An 11475-nucleotide genomic window follows, 5' to 3' on the forward strand; every position below is an offset into this window, starting at 1 on the left:
TATGGGGCACTAGGAGGAGTCCTCCAGAGCAAAATTGTGGACCCAGGAGGAAATGCCTCAGATAGGTGTGAAATTATAGTTTCTGGACTCTGTTCTAGGAGACTAAGCTGAAGGGAACACTTTTTAATAAAACTAAGGTGTGTGTCCATTAAACACCTCCATATCAAGTCCAGGACAACCTGTCCCAGATGAATTATTAATAAATGGACTCAGTGGAGTGTCAGTAGGCTTTTCCCATCACTGGAAGTATTCAGATATCCTGTAGACTAGGCAGGACAATAAAGAATCTGTCAGGACTCCCGGAGAAGAGCTCCCTGCATTATGTGACTAGATGCCAAAGGTAGTTTTCATTACTTTAGAATCTGTCGCTATTTGATCAGTCAATTCAGCTCAACAATTAAGTGGGAAGAAAAAGAGTCAAAACTGATTGTTTCACTTTTTTCTAAGAATTGATTGTTTAACTCAGACAAAAATGTTGATCCCATTTTGCATGTGCAGAGAGTCAATTTAGAAGAATTGTTCTTGCTGGCCTCAGCCCAGGGAGACAGATTAAATGTGACACTGCAGCAGAGGCAGCATATGAGAGAAGGTGATGGAGTCACTAAAACCCTTAGAGATTTTCCCTCTGGGTCCTCGGCATTTTGCAATCTGGTAGCTGTAGCAGAGTGGTATTAATGATTGACAATTCAATGAACATTAAGCAAACATTTATAATTGGTGGTAATTTGATGATGCAGAATTACCAAGTGATTTTCTCTGACCAGAGCAATAGCGAGAGTATGGATGATGGGATGGTTGTAAAAAGTAGCCCTGAGAGCAAGATTTTCCAGGGTATGGAATGGGTGGGTTTTCTTCCCTTTGGACTCTCAATCCTAACAGGAGAAGTGGAAGCCAGCAAGAAGTCTCCCTGTGACCTGCACTGCATGGAAGCTGTTTGCAAGGGGAAGCAGCATTCATTGCAAATGCAAACCACTATTCACAATTGAGGACCAGGGGGAGGATGCAGGAACTTTCTCATTGTATGCTACATATTACGGGTACTTTTGGAAAAAATGCAAGGAATAATGCAAAAGAAAACCATTTAAAATGTGGGGGGGAAATGAAAACTGGAGTCAAGAGAAAGAGATTAAAGACATGTAACATAACAGGAAAATGCCTGAGCAAAGAAAATTGTTATCCTTAGAGCTCTGTAGGTGATATGAGACTGTCTAGTGAAGGTGAGACCCAAACATACAGAAAAAAAAAGTGAAATGATGAAGAGTCTGACCAATCCTTGATAATGAAAGGGAATTCCCTGATGGCTTAAGGCAAAAAGGGCATGCTATGGGACCGAAAGTCTCTTGAGGAATGGAGCAAATTTCTAGTAGAGTGGCCATGACTGAATTTCTTGGATCAAGTATGTTGGATGACCAAAAGCCCTCCAAGATTTATTATATTTAAAAAGCACATCTATCTCTACTATTCCTAGGGATATATTTAATGTCATTTAAAGTGACCAGGAATATATTTTAAGGGTTATGAAATTTGAAATAAGAACTGAAGGACTTAGAAGCCCAGGTAGTATTTTCATTGCTCCTTCACATCAGTAGCTAGGCTTTAGGATGGGAGGGGGCAACTGAAGAGCTGATCCGTTGGCTCTGCGGGTCGCAATGTGGGCAAGATCTAGATTGCTGGGCCATGGTTTAAGATACCAAAATAATGGCATCTTGGCTGAAGATAGAGCGCACTTTATGAAAATGAGAAAGAATTTTTCCAGAGCCTCGCTGGCCCAATCAAGTGTTTTAATAATTCAGGATTGGCAAAATGTTTACAATATTTTTAAGGAAGACAGAGAGATATGCTGATTACCACTACAAAGGAACGCTTGGCCTAGCTGCAAAGAGGGAGGTTAGAGACAGCCTTCAGACGTTAACTATTTTAGGTCCACCTCAGCTTTTGAGCCAAGGCCATGCTCTTCCCTTCTGGGTGCTCTCTTCGAGGTGGCCCCAGCCAATGCTGAGCAAGACTGTGATTCAAGGGGTTATCTATTTAAACTTAGCTGTGACTTTTATTATGGACAATCTTTACTCCAAAGCTCTCCGTTGGGCTGGCAGAGACTCTATCAGATGGGCGTGGGAGTCTGATAGCTTCTGTACCAACTCCTGCTTTCCCTATTTCCCTTTCACAGATGTATTGCATTCTAACTTCACTCAGCATCTGCTTCCCAGAGATGGTACCAGGAGAGGTCCAGTGAAGGCAGGCAATATTATGCAGTTTAGACTATGTGTTCACAAAGGATGAATGGAGCGGGACTTCCAGTCAAGATGGCAGCATAGGTAAACATGGCTTGCCTCCCCACACAACCACATTGAAATAAAAAATAAGCTATAGAGCAACCATCACTCAGAATTTTCACAAATGAAATTGAATGTAAGTCTGACAACTACAGAATTAAAGAAACACATCCACCCAGATCGATAAGACAGGTAGAGATGCAGACCAGGCTGGTCCCACATCCACTTGTGGTGGATACAAATTTTGGAAGGATATCTGGGGAGTGAGAAGTCCCAGCATCAAACCAGGACCCTGAGTCGAGGGATTCAGTACTGGGAAGATAAATCCCCATAACTTGCTGCAAGAACCAGAACCATTTTCTCCCATGGGTATAACTTCCCAATCAGACTTTCACTCTTCTGACTCCATCTCAACACCTGCTTCCCAAAGGAATCAACTGATGTGCCACTGAAGGAATCAACTGACGTGCCACTGAAGGAATCAACTGACGTGCCACTGAAGCCAAGTAATATACATGAAGGTTCATTGTATTATCCTCTCTACTTTGTAATTTTATTTTTAGCATTTTCACAATAAAAAGATTTTAAAGGGAAAGAGAACTGAAAGGGGAAAAAGAATGCTTAAACATTAACTATAGATGAGAAGAAGTAAAAATGTCCAAATAAATCTGTAAAACCAATTGCTGAAAAAATTAGAAGATACAGCACAGAAAAAAATTAAAGTATCTGGTTATTTTTTAAGTAGAAACAATTGAGTAGGGGTGGGAGACTGAAAAAATTGTTATAATCTTAGAAGTCTTACTTTATGCCAGTCAGCAGAGCATAAAAAATGAATTGGAGATAATTTAAAAGAAATTCTTACAGCATAGGGCAATAAACATGAACTTGTCTCACCAAGCTTGGGAAGAAGAGACACAAAATTGAAATATGTTGATGGAAGCATATGCTCTACTCAAGACAAATAGGCCTGTTCAAAAAAAGATTGACGAGAATGCTATGTCAAGAAGACAGACATCTTTGTGGAAATCCATGAACCTGAAGATGGATGCATGCTGATGAGCAGAGATACAGGGACAGAAATAGAGGGGATATTGTTGTGAAACAATTCAGTGTATCTTAAATCTATCCAATCATCAGAATTGGTTAGGAAACCTTTAAGATGCAATTTCTTGAGCCCCAACTACATCATAAATTCAGGGATTGGATCTTCAAATTTGTATTTTTACAACTCTTCAAGTTGTTCTGAAAATCAATTTTTGTGTGTGAATCTTTTAATATACGTACTGGGCTCCTGGGCCAGGTGAATAAAAAGGATGATGGATTCCTAACACAGTTTTTTTAAAATGCCATATTGGCATATTTGGCCATGATGGGGGATTTCAACTATATAAACATCTGCTAGAAGCCCCATTTAGCAACATTAAAAGTTGTGTTGCTAAGTTCCTAAAAAGACAAGCACACAAATGGAAAAACTACTTCCCTAGGTTTAATTCTGACCTGCTAGAATAATGTTTATCAAAGAGGATGAGAAAGAGGTCTTAGAAAAAAGGTCACTGAGCTCACATAGTGTGAGCCAGAGGACATGAAGATAGCATAATTCAGAGATGAAAATTCAAAGGTAAAAAAAAGCATAACTCTGCAGCATGAAAAAGGAAGGTTCATTGTACTCAAAATGGCTCAGAAATTCCTCCAACATTTAAATCTCACAATGCAGCTATAGGCCAGGTAAATGATAAAAAGAAGGCAAATATAAAAAATAACTAAAACCAGCAAGTAAAAACAGAAACAAACAAAATTAATATGTCACTCCATTTTACTTCCAACACTGGCTGTCCATTAGGGGACTTCGAAAAAATACAAATGCTTCTATCACTCTCTGAAATTTTGATTCTATTTGTGTAGTGTGAGAAACAGCATGAGACACTTTTTAAAATTCTTATCCGAGAATATGTTTACTGATTATTAGAAAGAGAGGAAGAGAAGGAGAGAGAAACATGGAAGTGAGAGAGAAACAGATCAGTTGCCTCCTGTACACACCCCGATCAGGGATCAAACCCGCAACCTAGGTATGTGACCTGAACTGGAACTGAACCCCCAACTTTTTGGTGTATGGAGATGATTCTCCAACCTGCTGAGCAACTCAGCCAGGCTCCAGCACGAGTCATTTTAAAAAAACTGCCCAAGCGATACCAATACCCAATCATGGTTGCAAACCACTGCTGTGGAAGCTTAGATTTTAAAAGACAGGGTAGGAAGAAGCACATAAACGAAATAACGGTGTAAGAAAGTGACACAGACATAGCCCTGGCCAATGTAGCTCAGTGGATTGAGCATAGGCCTGTGAAGTAAAGGGTCACCAGTTCAATTCCCAGTCAGAGCACAGGCCTGGGTTGTGGGCCAGGTCCCCAGTAGAGGACACATGAGAGGCAACCACACGTTGAAGTTTCTCTCCCACTCTTTCTCCTTCCCTTCCCCTCTAAAAATAAATAAATAAAATATTTAAAAAAAGAAAGTGACAAAATTTTATCAAAATGACATAAGGCCGGCAAACCAATAAAACAACAAAACAAAATATTTTTTCAGCTATATTTGGTACTAGCTGCAGAGCAGAGAAACAGAATAGGCATGCTACTTGGAAAGAAGACAAGAGAGCTTAGAAGGCTAGAAATGAGTAAATATCTTTCAAATTTTCTGAAATGGATAGAAAATGGATTCTGTAAACTATGGATGATTGAGCTTGATAGGGATCTCAGACAAGATTCCAGAGTGTATTACTAAAGCAATGTTATAATAGGCACCCAAATGACAAAGAAGTGATTATAGGACCCAGCATGGGTTCTGAAGTGCAAGTCCAGCCCATTTGCAAACCTCAGTGGGGGGTAGCTGATAAAGACAGTGTACACACAATTCCATTCAGGCATTTGGACTTCGGCAAAACAATTGGCAATATCTCTAATGACATATTTGTGGTTAAGATAGAGAAAAAAGAGTTGGATGCTAGAACATTTTAGTGGGTTATTAACTATTCAGAAGTTATCTTCAAAGAATACTCATTACTGGATCTATGTCATATCTAGTGAGGGCTTCCTAGAATCCTGGTAATCTGCCAAAGAAATAGTTCATAGCTCTGTGTGTGCTCAATGTTTTTACCAGTGGCTTACATGAATATTCAAAGGACATACTCATCACTTTTACAGGATGCATAGATTAGGTTGATGATGTAGATATTTAACAAAAGAATCAGAGTCTAAAAAGATTTTGATGGACTGAGTGATAAGTAAAACCCCCAAATAATTAGATTTAAGAAGGTTAATTGGCCAGCACTTGAGTCCTAAGATCTTACCGTACACATAGAGGAGAAATTCAACATGAAGGCAGAGGATATTTTTTAAGAGCCTTTGGAGTCCTAGTAATCAATTAATTTAATGCCAGTTAAAAAAAATATGGTTTCAAAAACACCTGAAAGTGACCACCTACAATTTTAATATAAGTGAAGAATCTCTAGTGAAGAGGGGCACGAATACCCGGTGCTCTGTGCTGCCCCAATCACACCTGGAAGTTTTGCAGTCATTTCTGGGTTCCATATGTCAAAAGTGAGGCATAAAATCTGGGATATATTTCAGGACGAATCACCAGTAAGGTGAAAAGAAACATACAACCAAGCTGTCAAAAAAAAAAATCAGGAATCGTCTTGCTTATTAAGAGAAGCCATAGAGGGATGAGTCCTGTCTTCAAATAATTGAAAGGCTGTCTTATACAAAGGGAAATAAACTTACCGTGTCAGTTCCATAGCGATTACACTGGAAGCTTTCAGAAGGTTGAAAGGCTTCGTATTCAGAACCAAATTTTAGCAATAAGCTATTTGAACATGGAACCAGCTCCCTCTGGAAGCCCAGTTCCCCATCACTGGCTATATTGGGCCAGAAGCTGGGTTCTCACTACAATAGATGATGTACATGAAAATCAGGCATCAAATAAAACTGGATGGCCTTGGGGGACATTTAGATCCTGATATATAATGACTAAAAATAAAGAATAGACTTGTATAGCACATTAAGCACACTTCTGTTGCTGTGAAAAGGTGAGTATTTCTAGCTAGAGTGAGGGTGGGGGTTAGGTAGAAAACCAGAACAAAGTCTTGTGCTCTTCATCCAGCAATCCAACGTGGGCCAGTTCATTGACTACTAGATGACTTTGGAAAAGGGGCTATCCCTTTCCCAATTCCACTGTGCCAGTGTGGCCCAGACTAAGCACAGAGTGAATGCCAATGGAGGTTTAAGTTGATCTTTGATTAAAGATCAAAGTATAAGTTTAAAGTTATAGTTTAAGTTAGTATCTCAGAATTGGGGCTGGGTGGAGATAGAAACTTTACCTTTTCTTAGCTTCTCTATCTTATACCACACAGTGGAACAAATGCTCACTCTCTCACCCTCCTTAGAGAGCCCACATGGACATCTCCTTCTTCCCCACATCTCCTATCTCCTTTAGTCTTGCTCACAGCATGCTCTTAAAGCCCTTCTCCTCAGAGACCCTGCAACCTTACATTAACAGAGTCCAGTTTCTTCTTGCAGGTGGAAGATTCTGCTGCCTGAAGCTTCAGCTGGCTGTCAGTAGATTCTTCCATTGAGAGTTGGGGTGCCTGCTGGCTCTTTGCTGAAAACAGGTTGGAAGGAAATGGAAACGGGAGTTCTTATGGGGGCACATAGTGAGGAATGAAAAGTTGATTTTACCTACACCTTGATTTCTCTCCACTGACTGGACTCTGGCCATGTTCTCTAGAAAGACTCTGAATAAAATACACCTATCACTGCAAAAACATCAAAGCATCTTCTGAACACCAAGAATTCAAGTGTAGGAATACATATTTCTCCTACAGACATGAATCTGTCTCATTCCTTGGAAAACAATGCCTTATTATTCTATGTTATTGTTCACTTGCCTCTTTCCTGGCAAGGTCTTTCAAAATCATCATTTCCCACTGTGTTAACCATATCTCTTATTTTCTGCATTCAGATGCTTTAACGTCTGGGGGCTTGCTGACTCTGGAGGGACTTCTCCTCTCAGGATGAGCCAATTTCTAGAGATAGTAAGCAACTCACAGGCAACCACACTTTCCAAATGCAAATTAACCAACCTGAATCTCAAATTCTCAACTACATCTTTTATTATGTCCTTCCACTTGTGGTCCATGCTCCATCTACCCTAATTTTTCAAAGCAGCCAGTCCTAAGTCTGCTCACTTGCCTTTCCCACTTCTTCCTGTGAAAACCACAAAGAATGCTATGCCTACATTTTCCCCCTTTCGTCTTCCTTCTGACCAACCTCGGTATTTCCCCATGTGTCCCTGCATGTTAGGCTGGGCCTCTTGTTTTTAAAAAAACTGTGAATATGAACTTCTTTCCCCAAGACAGTCATTTCTGTGCCTGTGTATCTTACCAAATCTAATTAAAACAAATCCCAGGTACACTTAAAACAACCAAATAACTTATCTCACTTTGTCCTTCTCTAGTCTTATTCTCTACACAGTAGCCAGAGGGAGTTTCCTAAAAGATGTATCAGAACTCATCATGCCCCAAAACTGTCACTCACACTTAGAAGATAATCTAGACTGCCTCCCCTGGCCTCCCATACCCAGCATGTTCTGGGCCCTGCCTGCAGCTCCAGTCCCTTTGTCTAAAGCACCAGCTTTTCTCTGCTCATTCACCGGCTCCAGCCTTGCTGCCTTTGCATTATGCCTTCGGCATACTGAGCTTCTTTGTGCCTCAGAGCCCTCACACTTGTTATTCTCTCTTATACAGCTCGTCAGGTGGTCTGTTTCCTCACTCACACAGGTCTTCATCCAGATTTCAGGCCTTCCCACACCATCACATGTAAACAGTTCTCCATATCTCCTTTCTCTCCCTTGTGTTTCGCTTTCCTTTTTTTCGTTAATTCACCACCTGAGGTCATGTTCTATATTGATGTTACTCGTTCTGGTCTCTTCTTCTAGAATGTAACATCTGTGAAGGCAGGCATCTTGTCTGTCTTATCCATTACACTGTCCTCAATGCCTGAAACTCTCTGGCTCAACAAACCTTTTGTTGAACAAATGAGCCTAAGTTTGAAGCCTGATTGTAGGGCCTTTGAGACAGAGTAAGGAGATGACTCTACCTACCTACACCACCCCACGCTATTACACCCCTACCAGCTTGTGAAAATGTCAGAAACTGATCAGGTGTATTTGGCTCCATCTAATCCAGAAAAATGGCACTTGCCTTTTCTGATATCACCAGGTCTCTGGGTGTCATAAACACACTGACTAATTTGAACAGGACCCTGCTACATGTTTTTCTTATGTGAGAGTGTTCTCCAGGTATCTTGGTAATAAAGCAGGGTTTTCATCAGAAGTAAGTTAACCTTCAATTGTGCAATGACTTTCTGTCCCAGATGGGAAATCTCCCAGCTGCCTGCTGCTTGTTCGAGCAGTTCCAAAACGCTCAGCAGTGGGGTGAAGGGAGGACCCTACTGGATGGGGTCCTCCAGTTATTACACCATCTGTCTGCTGTTCTAGGTTAGGAAAACTCATAAGCCTATCAGGAGTAAGACAGTGAAGTACAGGCCAAATAAGGCCTGGAGATTATTAGTATATTTAATTTATCCAGATTATCCCCTAGACCCCCACTACCACAAGATACGGGCATGTCTGCACATTTATTAAATCATGCTGAACTTAATGCTCTGTGCTAAAATGTTAATCACTCATTCACTGCCCAAGCACTCATATCAAATGCTTAGAACACCGAGCTATGATGGCCAACTCTGAGCCTCAGAAAGGAGAAGTTATATTTAAGGAATATTCAACTTAAGAAGTTATTTTAAACCTGGGGTATTTTTAAGTCAGGCACACATGACAATAAACTGTAACTTGTGTGAGCTAATTACAGCTTTCACTTACATAGAAAAAAAGAAAAACAACAAATGAGAGTAATAATCACAAATGACGATGATGAAAACAATGATTTGAGAGTCACTATGTGCCTGGCACCATTCTAAGGGCTTTACAGATGATAGTTTAACCCTAATAACAGCCCTGTGATGTGAGCACTTTATTCCCACTTTGTAGATGAGGACACTGAGGCGAGAATGGTTTAAGGCACTTGTCTGAGGTCACATAAACAATTAAGTGGTAGACTCTGTGCTTAGTGGTAGACTTGTACTTGGACCAAGGCAGTCTCCATCCAGGACTGTGCTCTTGACCTCTAGGGAATTTACTTTCTTCCAAGTTCCTGGAGGCACATCCTTAAACTGTGGAAGGAAATGCCAGATTTGGCACAGCTACACATTGAGAGAGAGCTTGATCTTCTCAGAGGCAGTGTCATTTGTTCATTCTCTCATTCATGTCAACTTTTATTTCTTGAGCATCTCACTTTTGCTTTTTTTACAGTCTCACATCTTCTTTTATAATTTATTTTTATTTATTGATTTGAGAGAGAGGGAGGGAGGGAAAGAGAAAGAGAGAAAGGGCGGGCATTGATTTGTGGTTTCACTTATGTATTCATTGGTCGATTCTTGTATGTGCCCTGACCAGGGATTGAACACACAACCTTGGCATACGGGGACGACACTCGAACCAACTGAACTATCCATCCAGGGTCAGCTTCACATCTCCTGTGCCCGCAGTAAATTCTTCCATGAAAGAAAAGACGCATTCCATCGGATAAGAAGATACAGGGGTGAACAGCAATGCACTGTAGAGCCCACAACTCCACCACCTCACCCAGACCTATGACATAGCCCTGGGGAGTGCTGACCTGCTTTCAGAGGTTCTCAGGTGACTGTGCACCTGTCACATTTAGTAACATCATACTGGTACCTTGAAATAAGCTATGGGGAAGAGTTACACTATGAAGTCAGCTAATGCTACAAATTAAGGAGTATGAGTATATGTGTGCGTGTTTGATCTCTCAGAAAGTGGCTTACCACTGCACAGACCTTGGCTGCCTGCCCGAAAGGCAGAATGACAAGCCTGGCACCATTCTTCTCTACCCAGTAACTGCATTTAGAATATGCAGAGTACATACTTGTCTTCCTTCATGATTCCCTCCAGAGCCATCATCTGTCAAGCAGAACTTCCATTATAAACATTTTCACTCCAAAACAGGCACCAAACTGCCAAAGTCGGCCAACTCATGACTTCACTGGTCACATCATACACAGACCCAGCATTTCTTCACATCTGCTGACTCTGCCCCAAATTCCTAGCTTGCTCTTTTGGCTCTTTCATACCTGTTGGCTCTGTTGAATTCTCTAATTCTGGTGTCAGTTATAATTAGACCTGCATTCAAATCCCAGCTTTACCACTTTAGAGATCATTTTATGTCTCAGTTTTATCATCTGTAAAATGGGATGATGGTAGTACCCAACCTCATAGAACTAGTTTGAAGATTGAATTTTTAAAAGAATGTAAATCACACAGCAGTGCCTGGCATGAAAACAAGGGCTGCTATTATTAAACACTTCCTACAGGCAACTCTCGACTGCTGCCTGCCTGCTGCTTGCCCTGCCCAGGGATGCATGGGGCATGTGTGCTGCCCACTTCCCTACCTCCTTGGTGTTGATTACATCACTCCCTTATTCTACAAGTCCTTTCCCCTATAAAAGTCCTAGTGTCCTTCAAAACCCTACTCAAATGCCACCTTCTGTGTGAAGTCTTTGCTGATCTTTCCTGTTGCAGTCATGCTGTGGCTTCTTCTCTCTGGGGAGACCATCGGGTTACACAAAAAGGCAGCAACACCTTTTCCTCTCCTATCTTCCTCATTTTACCTGAAAGGCTGATGGGGCTCCATTTCTCTAGGCTGAGGTGTAGAAACACATTGTTAAATATGTAAATGTGCTCTGGGTACGCATTTCCCCACATTGCTGCATTTTCAGGTTTTTCTTAGCACCCGTTAAATTTCCAGCATTGTGGGCTCACAGCACTAGAAGGGCTCCTGCAAATCATGAACTGATTGACATGTTTGATAGATGAGGGGAAAGAGACCTAGCAGGTGACTTAGCCAATATCACAAAGCTGGACTCAGAACCAAATGCTACGACTACTCTTTTGCTATTCCATACATTCCACAAGGCTCCTGGAGAAGCCGGACACAGGCTGACAGAAGCAGGTGGAGGGGCAACAGTCAGAGTGTGAAAGGCTTCCAAAAAAGGCTGGTGGGGGGAAGTGG

The sequence above is a fragment of the Sturnira hondurensis genome, unplaced genomic scaffold (assembly GCF_014824575.4).
Source record: "Sturnira hondurensis isolate 20B ecotype Veracruz unplaced genomic scaffold, ASM1482457v3 Scaffold0023817, whole genome shotgun sequence".
NCBI classification, from domain to species: domain Eukaryota; kingdom Metazoa; phylum Chordata; class Mammalia; order Chiroptera; family Phyllostomidae; genus Sturnira; species Sturnira hondurensis.